The following is a 13,417-nucleotide window of genomic DNA, read 5'->3' as shown; positions in this document are numbered from 1 at the left end:
CTACAAAGGTGCACTGCAAAATAAACACATAATGTAAAAGTTTATGCTGAGTATCACTGAAAAAAAGTAAAAGTATTTTATTATAACAATTATTATTTTATTACATTTTTATATTTTAAATTATGTGAAAGAAAAAACATGAAAAATGAAAACAAATATATACATATTTTTCATTTCAGCACTTTGTTAAGTCGTTTTCTTTTTTGTCCACTTATTTAAAGGAAACTTTTTTTTTTTTTTAAGGTTTTGCTAATTTTTGGGCTATGTCTTATTTAGTCGCTCATCGCCTTCACTCCATATTTTTGAAATAAATCAACCCATTTTGCTCAGGCTTCACAGGGTTAAATGTCCTCTGAACCCCCAAACCCCCAAAGGCATGTTTTCTTAAATCTTAAAAATATTATAAATCTCCAGAATCACATCATTTACCATAGCCAGAAAATGTTAAATATGGATATTTATGGTTAAGGGAGGGTCATGAAATTTTCCCCCCGGTTACTCTAGGAGGCTCCAGGAATATATATATATGATTTGATTTATTTAGCACATATAAAAAACAGCAATTTTATACATTTCAATAAAAAGAGACATGCAGGGGAAACCCAGAAAACCATCAAGGGGCTTGACAAGTGAAGTTCCCCATGGAACTATCAATCAGTGCATACACTCTCTTATCATTGATAAGAAAAAACTGTTCTAAAATTGTTTAAAAATATATGTACATATAGGCCAAAATAAAAAAATATGAATGAGAAAGGACAGGCAGATGAGCAAAAACAAGTTATGTAAAGAAAAGGAAGAGAACAGTACAAAGAAAACAAAAACAAAACCTCAAGACATCAATTTGGACTATTGTTGTGGTAGGATATTTTTCATATTTTTTTTTAATAAAGGGGAAAGTCTAACCAGGTGAGGAGGAAATTAATGCCATATCTTGGAAGCTCTGTGGAATATCTGTAGCTCCAGGAAGAGTCATGATATTAAAAAATCCCAGACTCTAATAAATAAAGTCCCTTAATACTTTCCTTAGTCAAATTTATTTATTTTTTCATAAAATTGTGTGAAGTAAAAAGTAAGCTATTTTTCACACAGATGTCCTCAAGTAAAATAATGATCACAGTGAAGATAAATATTGTATCTGATTATATATTATCTTCCCACAACTGTTAAAGTGGGTGCTACTCGGACTTCATTCAGTGTTCCAGTTCAAAATGATGGCGTTTTTACAAATGACATACTCCTGTGCGAAATAAAAAAAAAAAATCTGCCCTTTTCCTCAGCTGCCCGTAAGACTCTGGATCCACCAGCAGGCGGCAGCGACTGTCATACTTACTGACACCAAATGTGAGCGTGTGAACTCTCTGCAGTGCAGGGAACTTAAACACAACCGCATGAACAGATTAGTGTTCAGTGAGTTTGCACTTCCAGAGAGCAGCATGATAAGATCAGAGGGAGGCTTCCTTTAGAGCTGTTTTCTCTGTAATATTTTAACCGCAGAGCATCAGACCCTCCAGACAGTGTTTTCTTACAGTAAGTTTAAATTTTGCTGCATCAGGACTGCAGTTTCAAAAATGAGGTTATGCAACAGTATAGAGTTATGTAAGAAAAACAAAGTCTGCAGCGCTCTCGCTGAACTTTAAACACCCATTAAAGGGCAGACACAACTAAATATTGTTGTTTCAGCACTGTAATATCTGACAAGATGATTTAAAAAAAAAATACAAAAAAGCTATGAAACCGATTACCTTTAAATGTAAGTAAATAAAACTAGAAGTCTTAATTTATGTTAACTTTATACCTAATTGTAAAGTTTACTTATTTTTTTTATATTAAATGAATTTTGTGGAGTTGTTGCAAAGTAAGGATGAGAAGTTTAAATCACCTTTAATTCATTAACTAATTCATGAGTTCATTCGCTTTTGAAGAGCAACAAAAGCAGAAATAACCCCCAAATTAGCAAGAAATAGTAAAAGTATAAGATTTTATCCCTGAAAATTAGTAAAATAAACAAAAGATGTTAAAAAAAACATAGAAAAGACCTTTGGAAAAATGCTTAAATATGTGTTAAAAGTCTTAAAAGTGTTGTCAGTGTGTGCTCAGTGTGGCCCAAAGTGACCACTATAGAGCTTCATAGTTGTATGAAAACTACCAGAACACATCATTAAGCTGCACTGTTGCACATGAATACTGCGTTAAACGCTAAATCATGAGCACTGCAGCCTCAGAAACATATGACAGCAGTACATTTGTAATATAATCATTGTTTGTGCATAGAGAAATTGGAGTGCAATTACAATCTGACCTGATGGCTCTCTGGCGGAGGAGCGGAGCACGGCCCGTTTGGCTCGCTGGAGGATGCTTCAGGGCTGTGGGACCGAGCCAGGCAGCAGAGAGTGAAGCCAGGGCCAGCAAAGCATTCTGGGGGCTTTACCAGAGGCGAGGAGGCAGTCACAGTGGGTGAGAGGAGAGCCAGGGCCTGCTGAGCATGCTGGCGGCTCCACATCCACGGCTGTTTCCACAGCCACACTTTAGGTTCACGCAGCAGATCACTCACATTCAGCCACTGACAAGACAAGACGCTGCCGCACCTGAAAGCATGATAGATAGATAAATAACATCTCTGAAACACTGAGCTGAGGAATTTATCTGTCAATCTTTGAAAAAGTCATTAACAACATTTACTGCTGTTTTGTTCAAAGAATCTTTAAAGACTCTTTTAACTGCCTAGAAGAATAACCATATTCCATCTGCTGTGCGATAAAAAAGATATAACGTGCTTGTCATTGTGAATGTGTGTTATTTCGTAGGAAAATAAAAAGAAAACATGAACACAACTAGAAAGGAGGACCTCTGCTAAAGCATGGACGTATGCAGGGTTTTATAAACAACGTGATCCAAAATATGCAATATTTAGGCAAAAACTCATGACAGGCTGGGAGCAAGCTATTGCTTTGGTAAAACAGTTATTAATGACCATATGAAAATTATAGACACATTCCGGATTTAAGTGTCATATCAACATGTTCATAAAGCATTAATCCTACAAAGAAATAGGCCCCAGAATAGGCCACTCAGAACTGAGTTTTTTTTTCTAATAACCACCATCACCCAAATGTTTATTGTAACATAAAACGTGACTTTTGAAAAGAAAAAGGTATATCACCTGCATCAAATTTTGAAAAAAAACCTCCCAAAACCCTCTTTTGAGTGGAACACATGGAGGATAATGAACATATATTATTATTAAACTATCTATTTAGTTTACCAACAGAAGTGGGAAATATCTGGCATTTCTGTCTGCTTTTCTGGGTGATTTTGTGTTTTTCAATCTGCATGTGAGATTCCGCCATTTGGATTCCCATCATGACGGGCTTAAGAAAAGGAATTTATTAAATGATTTTTTTTCAGAAAAAGGAAAAAGATGTTACCAATTATTTTGAGACTTAACACCACAACGTCAGAAAAAAACAATTAATCAGATCTTCCTTCCCATGTGAGCCTTTTTAAGACTTTAGAAAGATGAATTGAAGTCAATGAAATACGATTTAAGGCCTTATTTTTAGATGAATGATTTCAGTACCTTTTATGTTTTTTTTAGGATCTGCGGGGACCCTGCTACAGTGCAAAGCAGTTTTTATACAATGAACTAGCATTTTCTTTATCATCCCGTGGTCCCTCTACCTCACTCCTAGCAGATTTCTTTGTCAGGAGGAAAGAAAACCGAAGTTTTATAGACAAACGTTTAGTTAATGTCTGTAGCAAATCACATTCAGCCAGGTGATTTTTCCTCTGGACACACTGCTCAATCCACTCCTACAAAGTTATTCCACTATATTGTTCACGGTTTGTCTCTCCACTACATGTGGTGTTTTCCTGATATCAGACAGAGCTGTCATCTCTTTACTCTGCGTTTCATCTCGGTGGAGTGAGCTGATTCAAAGGTGTGGACCCAGAAAAACCTGCAGTGATACTGGATTGTGTAAAGGAATTAGTCATTATCACGAATATATGTAGTTATAACACCACGGCTAACAACCAGTCAAAATCAGAACAATCAGTCTCTGTATTTGTCTCTGATTGTTTGACTCTGTCTGTTTGTCCCTCAGTTTTTGTCTCTCAGTTTGTCTTCTGGTGTTTGCCTTTCACTGTCTCTCAATCTTTGACTCTCAGTCTTTGTCTCTCAGTTTTTGACTCTCAGTCTTTGTCTCTTAGTACGTTTACATGATGCTGGAAAAAGTCAAATTATTGTGTTAGTCTGACTAAAACTGGACTTTTAAAATAAATGTAAACATGTTAGCTATTCTGTCATGTAAACACTGTAGTCAGACTTAACTGGACATTGCTGCGCAGGCCTCCCTCAGTGGTGACGGATAGGGACTGTTTGTTATTTGTAAGGAGGGAAGAGGTGCTGTAAAATGGGTCAGGCAATAAGAAAATGTAAGAACTGAGGAGGGACTTGTGTTTTTAATCTCAGCTCAGATAAGGCACATACAACATGATAAGTTAGTATTTTGTATTTATTTTAAATAAAACGTCCAGCCACCCCCGTCCTCTGACAAATAAAGTAGGGTCCCACAGCACCGGCATGGAAGCTAAGTGATGTACTGCTGTGGACAGGGCTGCAGCAAAACATACTTAAGCCACCTAAAAAAATCAGTATTGGTTTAAATTTACACTATATTTGAAGATTTTCTCCTCTTTATCATCCAGTAATAGAGCAGCAGTTTTGCCATTCAGTGGCGTAAAATGACTATTTTTCTCAGTGGAGTCCGGTGTTTTTCATAGAACGGCTCCATATAATCATCGATAGGAGCTCTTTTACGGCAAGCTGAAGAAGTAAAAATATTCTAAATTTAGCAAAAACGTGCTAATATTATTTTTTAGGTGGCTTAAAACTAATCATTGAAGGCAGAGTTTGCTCTGCCAGAGTTTGATTATATGTACATGACACCAAATTTATTGTAAATAAACTGTTGTGGTTGTGATTATATATAGCATAGACTGTATAAAAAATATAGGTTTATTGCAAGTAGCTGAAAGGGGGCATATCTTCACCTGCTGTGGCAGAGTTGGACACACTTCTGTCAATAAATGGATTCTCCCCTGTTGCTTGTATACTGGGACAAGAACAGGAGTCCTGTTAAATTGCCTAATTGAGCCATAAGACTTGACTAAACTGTGCATGTAAACATACTAAATTTTTGACCCTCAGTTTGTCTTTTGGCGTTTGACTCTCACTGTTTGACTTTCATTGTCTTTCTCACAGTATTTGACTCTCACTGTTTGACTTTCATTGTGTTTCTCGCAGTACTTGATTCTCAGTGTTTGACTTTTAGTTTTTGGCTCAAAGTGTTAAATTCTCAGTCTGTGACTCTCAGAGCCAGACTCTCAGTGTTTGTCTCTTAGTTTTTGACTCTCAGTGTTTGTCTCTGTGTTTGCTCTGATGCTGTCGGGTAAATCTGACAAACAGGAAGCAGAGCGGTTCGAATCTCCCTTTCACCTGCAGCCTGAATGCAGCAGCCAGCAGGATTTGGCTCCCATGTTGAAGCAGGGATCAGGAAATATTTATAGAGATGACTGTTGTTACATAATCAGCTTCACCATACGGAGTCAACACAACAATGCAATTCAATTTTTTGTTCCGCGTGCGCATGCACGCACGCACACACACATGCACATACACACACACACACACACACACACACACACACACCTCCCTCTGCAGAGGAGATACCAGTGCTTTTGAGAAACTCCCCTGGTTGCCTAGCAACTGGTTCTCAGGATTGCCAAAAGAGACCACAGATCATTTGTCTGCTGTTATGAGTGTGTAATATGATATACTGTAAATGTGTGTTTGTGTGTGTGTGTGTGTGTGTGTGTGTGTGGTTCTCTGATCGTATGTCCCTTATGTATGGTGTCTTACAAAGGCTCCACTTTTTCATTCTTTCATTGAAGTTTTAACTTCATTTTATATGATGTGCCCCCACTTATCCAGGCTATGCTTAAGTGGGGCTAAAATGTTTCGGATACAGCATGGGATACGGCTGCTGCCATCCTGCGATGGTGATGTCATTGTCCAACCAATCGCGAGCAGCCCCACTGAATGCAAGTGTACGGATTGGCTGTCACAGCTGTCAATCATGGCTGTGAAATCCCCTTTGTGTAAAATTTAATAACTCTTTAAACCAAACTTATAAAAAAACGATCACAAACATCAGGGTGATGGGAACTACCTTCATTGACTTCCGGATGATCTGCTCAATTTTATTTTATTTTGCACGTACTTTGAGTTTTTAGTTTGGCCTATGTCCCATTCACTAACATGGAGGGGCGAGCTTTATGACCTATACTGCAGTCAGACACCAGGGGGAGATCCAGATTGAATGACGCACTGGGGCCCCTATTTGTCCAAAAATGGCTCAAACATGTAGGGCTGTACCACTCCAGTAGAGCAGCTGGGGGAGTCCATGTTTCCACTGTAGAGTTTTTTTTTACAGTCCAGAGCGAGTGGTAGTGGTCCCGTGAGTGGGTGTGGTCTTGACTGCTTCAGAGGTTATGGCCCCAGTGTCTTAGAGCAGCGAAAACTGCCTATTTTTCCATGACTTTGAAAGCCTACTTTACATACTTGAGGATGTTTATAGACATTCAAATTTGGTGAGCTGGTTAATAACATATCTCTCTATGGTGTAACAAACTCAGAGCACATTTTTATTTTTACTTTACATGGACTTTAATGTTCCAATTTTGGTAGGTCATAAGGGTGGTGGGGCAAAGGCTACATGGATTTCTCATATTTAGTTTTTATTCTGTAAATATTTTAATCTGTGAAGAACCCTATAAGTTTGAAAAGTGCCACATAAATAAAGATGATCATTACTAAAGATTATTTTATCACACTTAGAGTGTAAACTGTTCTCCTGGTTCATAAGCACATGAAACATACGAGAAATGGTTTCTCCTCCGTTTCCCATTTTCAAAGGTCAAAGCTGGCAGGTTACAAATCAAAATCAATAACTTTGGACTTCCTTCGTGCAGCTGGTTGACAACAAAAGCTATGCTCAAAACAAGGCAACAAAACACAGCAAAGTTTTATATGAAGAGTCAGGGAGATGAATAATGCTTTAGTATACCTGCTAGTGTTTTACACAAAACAACAGTCCGATGTGTATGAGGAGGAAAGATACTGTCAGAACACACATTCTACTGCTGCCACACCTGATATGTTGGTTTTATTACAGTGAACATGAACATGTCTGTGTGTATTTGATAGACCTTCAGCTACAGATATAGCATATCATGTTCAGAGTGGCCCATTGGTCAATAAATCAGTCTGCGAGGCGAGAAAAATCTGACACAGTGATGACAGTCTCCCAGCTCCCTCAGTTGTAGCTATGGAAGCAGCTATAATCAATATTTTGACAATGTCACTTAACGTCCTGTCAATCAGTGCTTGTGCATGTTGGAAAGAGGCAGCAGAATTCACTCTCTTATAACGTTTAAAGATGAAAATAATGTGGAAATGAGGAGAGTGTCCCCCACACTCACGCTGATCATTAATTTATTAAAGCTTTGACAGCAGAATAAAATCCATCAGTGAAAGAACAGAAAGCACTTTTTTCTGATGTTTTCAACTCTGAAGCAGCAGTTTATAGAAATGTTTCATATTTATGCCATAACAGTGTTTGCTCTTTACATCTTTCTTTGAGAGTTAGAGAATGGATTGAGTCAAGTGTATCAGAACACAGATCAGTATTTGTGTGTTTTTGTGGTCACATGCAGTATGTGTGTCTTTATCTTCCACAACAGCTGATGGAGGCAGCGGTAAAGCAGCAGCTCCACCATTCAATGGGGTAAAATGGCTCTTTTTCTCAACGGAGTCTGGTGTTATTAACATAATGGCTTCAAATCCCTGTCAGTAAGAGCTGTCTTATTGCAAGGTAACGCGGACAAAATATTCAAAATATAGTGGACACTTAAACTGGTATTGAATTTTTTAGTTGCCTTAAAACCAATCAATGAAGACAGAGTTTGCTCAGCGTTGTTTGATTATATGTAGATCACGGATTGTGATTCTGTCTATATTATAGACTGTAGCTGAAGGGGGGCATATCTCCACCTGCTGTTGCAGAGTCAGACATACTTTCATCAATAAATAGATTCTTCCCCAGGGTTTGTATACTGGGACAATGACAATAGTCCAATTAAATGGCCTAACTGAGCTTTTACTGTAACTTGATAAACTGTGCATGTAAGTGTGCTCACAGATCAGAGTGGGAGGTTTGCTATTAAAGTGGCCCCTGAAGCTGACCTTTGAACTGGGCTCGTGCTGTATGTGTTTGGCCCTCAGGGGACAAATACAAATCCGTTCCTGTGCCCTGAAATGAAACAAGCAGCAAGTACCGCATGTCATGTGAAGCAGAACAACCAATCACAGTCAGCACATATCCTTCCCACCCTGCATTAATATAAATTTGTTGTAAACAGGAAAAGTTGATCATTTTAGTGCAGGGATACTCAGAGCTCTACATCTGTTCTACACAATATTTTAATACACAATATTTAAATATACACTTCAAAAACATCTGGCGGAAGCTCAGCTCTGCACTCAGGATATTTGATTAGGCTATGATACAATGCTGGTTATGGTTGCTTAGCAACCTCAGAAGCAACCTGCCTCTATTTAAGTTTATTTAAGTTGGCACAGAGTAAGCACAAGAGAAGCACCCAGAGCCTGACCTCATATTTTGTTTATTTTTTTATTTGTTGGTGTCCAACCCATGAGGTATCAGCCAAAATACCCCTGTAGTATCAACACTACTCCTTGATTCCTTAATTTGAAACGTTTTGTCTGGGGATCTGATCCTGGACCATCCCAACTCCCCCCGCAGATCAGCAAACTTTCTGTTGCTGCCGTGTCTTGGGCTGCCCAGTGAACATCACCCTCTGCTTGGTTAGCACGAGCTAACACAGTAGCGGCAGACAACATCCAATGCTAGGCTGTTAAACATCCCAAAAAAACTCACAGCAGGTGGGTTTCCATTAACCCTCATATTGCTAGTCAATTTCAAAAACTCCCATTTATTGCCAAAAAGGTTTTTTGCTTTCATGAGGTGGTATTTCAGGCGATTCAACAAAGCCATATTTCCAAAACCACAATGGAAACACTTTTTTTCCTGCATTTATAAGTCACATGATGCTATGGCTATGCACTTGTTAGTAGGAACCGGCTCCTCTGGGCATGTGGGAACTCTTCAAAAGTTGAGCAGATCATCCGGATATCACTGAAGGTAGTTCTCATCTTCATGACGTTTGTTCAAGTGTTTGTTTTTATGTTAAGTTCAGTTTTAGTGATTTCAACCCTACAAAAAAGCTGATTTCGCAATTGGTCGGACGGGTGTTTGGGGGGAAATCCCCATCGTGGATATCGCTACTGTGCAAACTCAAGCTCCAAATGACATCACCTGCACAAGATGGCAGCGGCTGTATCCGGGATATTTTAACCTCACTTAAGCATAGTGAGGGGTACGTTGGGATGCGTCATCAATCTTTATATACAGTCCATGGTCTGCATCTACATTGGACAAAAGAAAAAAAAATGTTGTTTTCATCTGTGTGGCCACGGTCGAGTAGCAAAATAACATAGTGCATAATAAAGATAGAGATCAAATTACTGCGCTTTTTAAACCAATGTTTTAGCCTTCAAATTCCTATTACAAAAACAAAATTTGAGTCTCAATGGTCGTCAAACGGCTGTTAACAACTTCCACATTTTAGCTTGTGGGTCTTTGCAGAAGTCGTGCTGCCTGGTAATCAGAACAGATTGGTTATAATGTGTAAATAGTTCAAAATATCTGCAAACTGTTATTTGCCAGTAAGTTATCTTTTCCCTGAAGAAGATGAGCTCCTCACTTTATCCTGCACTGCAGTCTAAACATCGGAGGACTGTAAGAGCGGAAAAAATGAGGCTCATTTACAGACACGCTAATACCCAGCGATGTGTGTATAATGATGATTGCAACAATAAAGAAAGCTCCAGTTGTACTGTAGGAGACAATCACGCTCCCAAAGGGTTTATATCACAATTCAAGCAGCCCTCTGACTATTTAAGCCTTTCTTGTTCTGCACACACTTCATACACTGCTTTCTCTGTGTTGGGCTATAACATAAAATGTACAGACATCACATCAGTTGTGCAGCAGAGACTCTGGAGACTTCATGAGGACATGATTAAAGACAAACAGAGCGAAGAACAAGTGGGAAATATTAAAAAGAGACGGAGTGAAGCAGATATTATCCAGGCGCTATCGGCTCAGTTTGTCTTACTTTACTAACTGAATCACACATGTGGGTGAGAGTCATTTACATACAGCTGAGGAAAATCATAAATCTGCCTCTCAACACACCACCCAGACACAAAGGAGGCATTGGAAAAAGATTTATAAGCAGAAAAAAACTCCAAATACAATTCCATTGCAACTGGTGTTGTACAGCAGTGTTTAACTGGGATTGGTGGCCGAACTATTAAAAACATCACTCTGCATCTGGACACCAATGAGGCCAATAAGGACGACAGAGATACTTGCAAATCGGTTTTACAGCTCTGAGATTAACAGCAGGGAATTATGATCACTGCTTTCTCTGCAAAAGATAAATCTCACTTTTATAATACTTTTCTCATGCAGTTATACACAATAACTCATCATCAAGCCTCATGATACAGTGAGGCCATGATTATAATATATAAAATAAAATATCTTTGCGTGTGTGTAATCATAATTATAAACTAAAAATAGACTCCATACTAGGTGTCAACTGATATTGTTTTTTCATGGCCTATACCAATTATTAGTAGTTAATGAGACTGATAGTCAACGTTTACAATAAAAATGAAAATATTTTTATCAATATTTAGAATTTGGAGTACAACAAACTCCAACACAAAATTTTGTTTTAGCAAATGTTTAATCAAAACTGAAATATTCAACATCATATACAGCATATTCCCGCAATTTTTTTTACTAAGTCAAGTGAAAATTAAAAAAAAAAAAAAAAAAAAAATAGCTCACTAAGGTTTCACAAAGTAAAAGTTCTTCCCATGCTGACACTTTCTTTGCACTTTTTAATTAATTATTCATATGCTGTAAAGCCCTCTGAGGCAAACTGTGTTTTGTGATAATGGGCTTTATAAATATGAAAAGAAAAAAAAAAGCCGATACAGATAATCAGCAAAATGCCAAATATCTGCCCAAATAGAGTGGTGAAAGGATGACATATTTTTGTAGGCCATCCAGGAAGTTGGCACTGAACTGGTTCCCTTGTCAAAAACCTTATATAAACCTTATTTTTGAATGGGATTTACCATTATCGCTAAAAATAAGGTCTCTGACAAACACAAGTTTAAGAGACTTTAAGAGACATGTTTTGTTTAGCATGATAATCTTCACAAGTGGACACCACTTTTGTGTATTTTGAAGCGTAAATTAAATTGCCAGAAACAAAAATATTGTTAAGCTTTACACGAACTACATTGGGGTTGCACGACTTAAACATCACAACTACAAACACTGTAAAAACATGTTAGAACACGATCGAAAAATATTCTAAACAGATAAATCTACAAGTTGCAATGCCACTCTGTAAAGCTGTAAAAGCAGACAAGTGGGTTTATGAGTTTCTGTGTCTGCTATGATGACGTCTAACGTCCCTGACAAACACTGTAGTCCCATTTAGCCACTTGTTGGCAACCGTCTTTTTAAAGATGAGCAAAACCTTAAACGTTCAAAAATAGTGTTTAAGCGGACATATTTTATGTTGCAGAACAAAACGTCTCAATATCTTTAGCCCGTGTTAACCACAGACCATATTTAAGGCATTTTACCGAAAACCCATTCAAAAAACCCAGAGACTTTAAGACGAGGGAACGATGGACATCTGTGTTTTAGGACTCATTACTTCACCACTCTATACTCAGCCAGGTCAATAATTTGTTGACCCCTACTCCATAAAGCTCCTGTTACTCTTCCCAGGATATCTCAAATTGTCTCTCCCATTTGCTGAAATTGCAAAACTGACCGTGGGACTCATTTCCATTACTTTAGAGAGTGCAATCTAATTGCTAGATACCGGAGTCACAAAGCTTGTGAGTTGTGTGGCATCTTAACGACTACAATAAGAAAGGATCCAGGGCTATTCTTACCGGGTTTGCCTTCTAAAAGAGTAGCAATCAGCGATAACCATTATAAATTGAGGGAAAAACCTTAGCTCCTTGTACACAAATGCATATTGTTGAAATGCATGAAAGGGGGGGTCAGACTGATTATACCTTTTAACTGCTGTCTATATACACGTCGGATTTGTTTTGTAGTACTGTGAGCCTTGTGTTATGAAAATTATACAAATATGATAAATAAACTTAACAAATGTATTACTATTATCAAACTTATGATTACCACTGGTTCTAGTATCATGGTGTACTGCAGTTCTGTGTGTGGTTTCTCCAAGTTGTGTCGTCGTACCCCAGCAGGACCCGTTGCTCTGCAGCTGTGGGTAGATACAATCAGCGTCAAACACTGTACTTTCTCAATATCATTTCCTTCACATTTATTAAAGAGTGGTAACTGGAATGTAACAGGAGTGTTACTTTGGTTGCCAAAAATGTAAGTGTATCTGCCGTGCGTTATTGTGGTTTGACAGTGTGCAACATAACTTGACTTACACAATGTTCACGTTGCAAACCTTAGAGCTGAATTCGGGATGAATTTTTTAATGTACCTGGTCACATTAAAATGTGGCCAATATTAGAGTCCAATGTGGACTGGTACTGGCCCTGACGTGGCCAGTAGTAGTGAATGAGACAAAGGGCTTTCTTCATTCTCTCCCTATGGCAATTGTCAATGCTCGTGCAATTTTTAGATTAATATGGCAACCCAATAAGGAGAAAATGGATGCACACAGACGGAGAGATTTCGATCTAAAGTAATTTTCATTTCTGTGTAAAACACTTTAAAATGCTGAGTTTAGTTGTTGAGTTTCTAAATATTTCTCTTGAGGAAATCCCCCCTAGACCTCACTGGAGGCTTGGGTTGCAAATGATAAAGGTTGAAAATGGTCCCCCTATTGTTTAACAGGTGAATACAGTGCTGAGATACATCCATATGGAATATGTTTGGAAGTGAGAGCATTTGTCGATGATTTTTTTTTTTAATTAGAAAATTTTCTCAGTTATTAGTTTTCTTGTCACTTGAACTTAAAACCTTAGAGATACAATGCTAACTGTTGTAAAGCTCTGAAGGGTAAACACATTACCATCATCAAGAGGTCGAAGGCAGATTCAGATCCTTTTCTGAAGTAAAATCATGCTGTTAAAATACTCAACTGCAAGTAAAAGTCTTGCATTCAAGACCTTATCAGCAGAAAT

Source organism: Plectropomus leopardus, chromosome 18 (assembly GCF_026936395.1).
Source record: "Plectropomus leopardus strain MGB_pleo_1.0 chromosome 18, ASM2693639v1, whole genome shotgun sequence".
Taxonomy (NCBI): Eukaryota; Metazoa; Chordata; class Actinopteri; order Perciformes; family Serranidae; genus Plectropomus; species Plectropomus leopardus.
The sequence above is the reverse complement of the archived record's forward strand: the minus strand, read 5'-3'. Positions refer to the sequence as shown.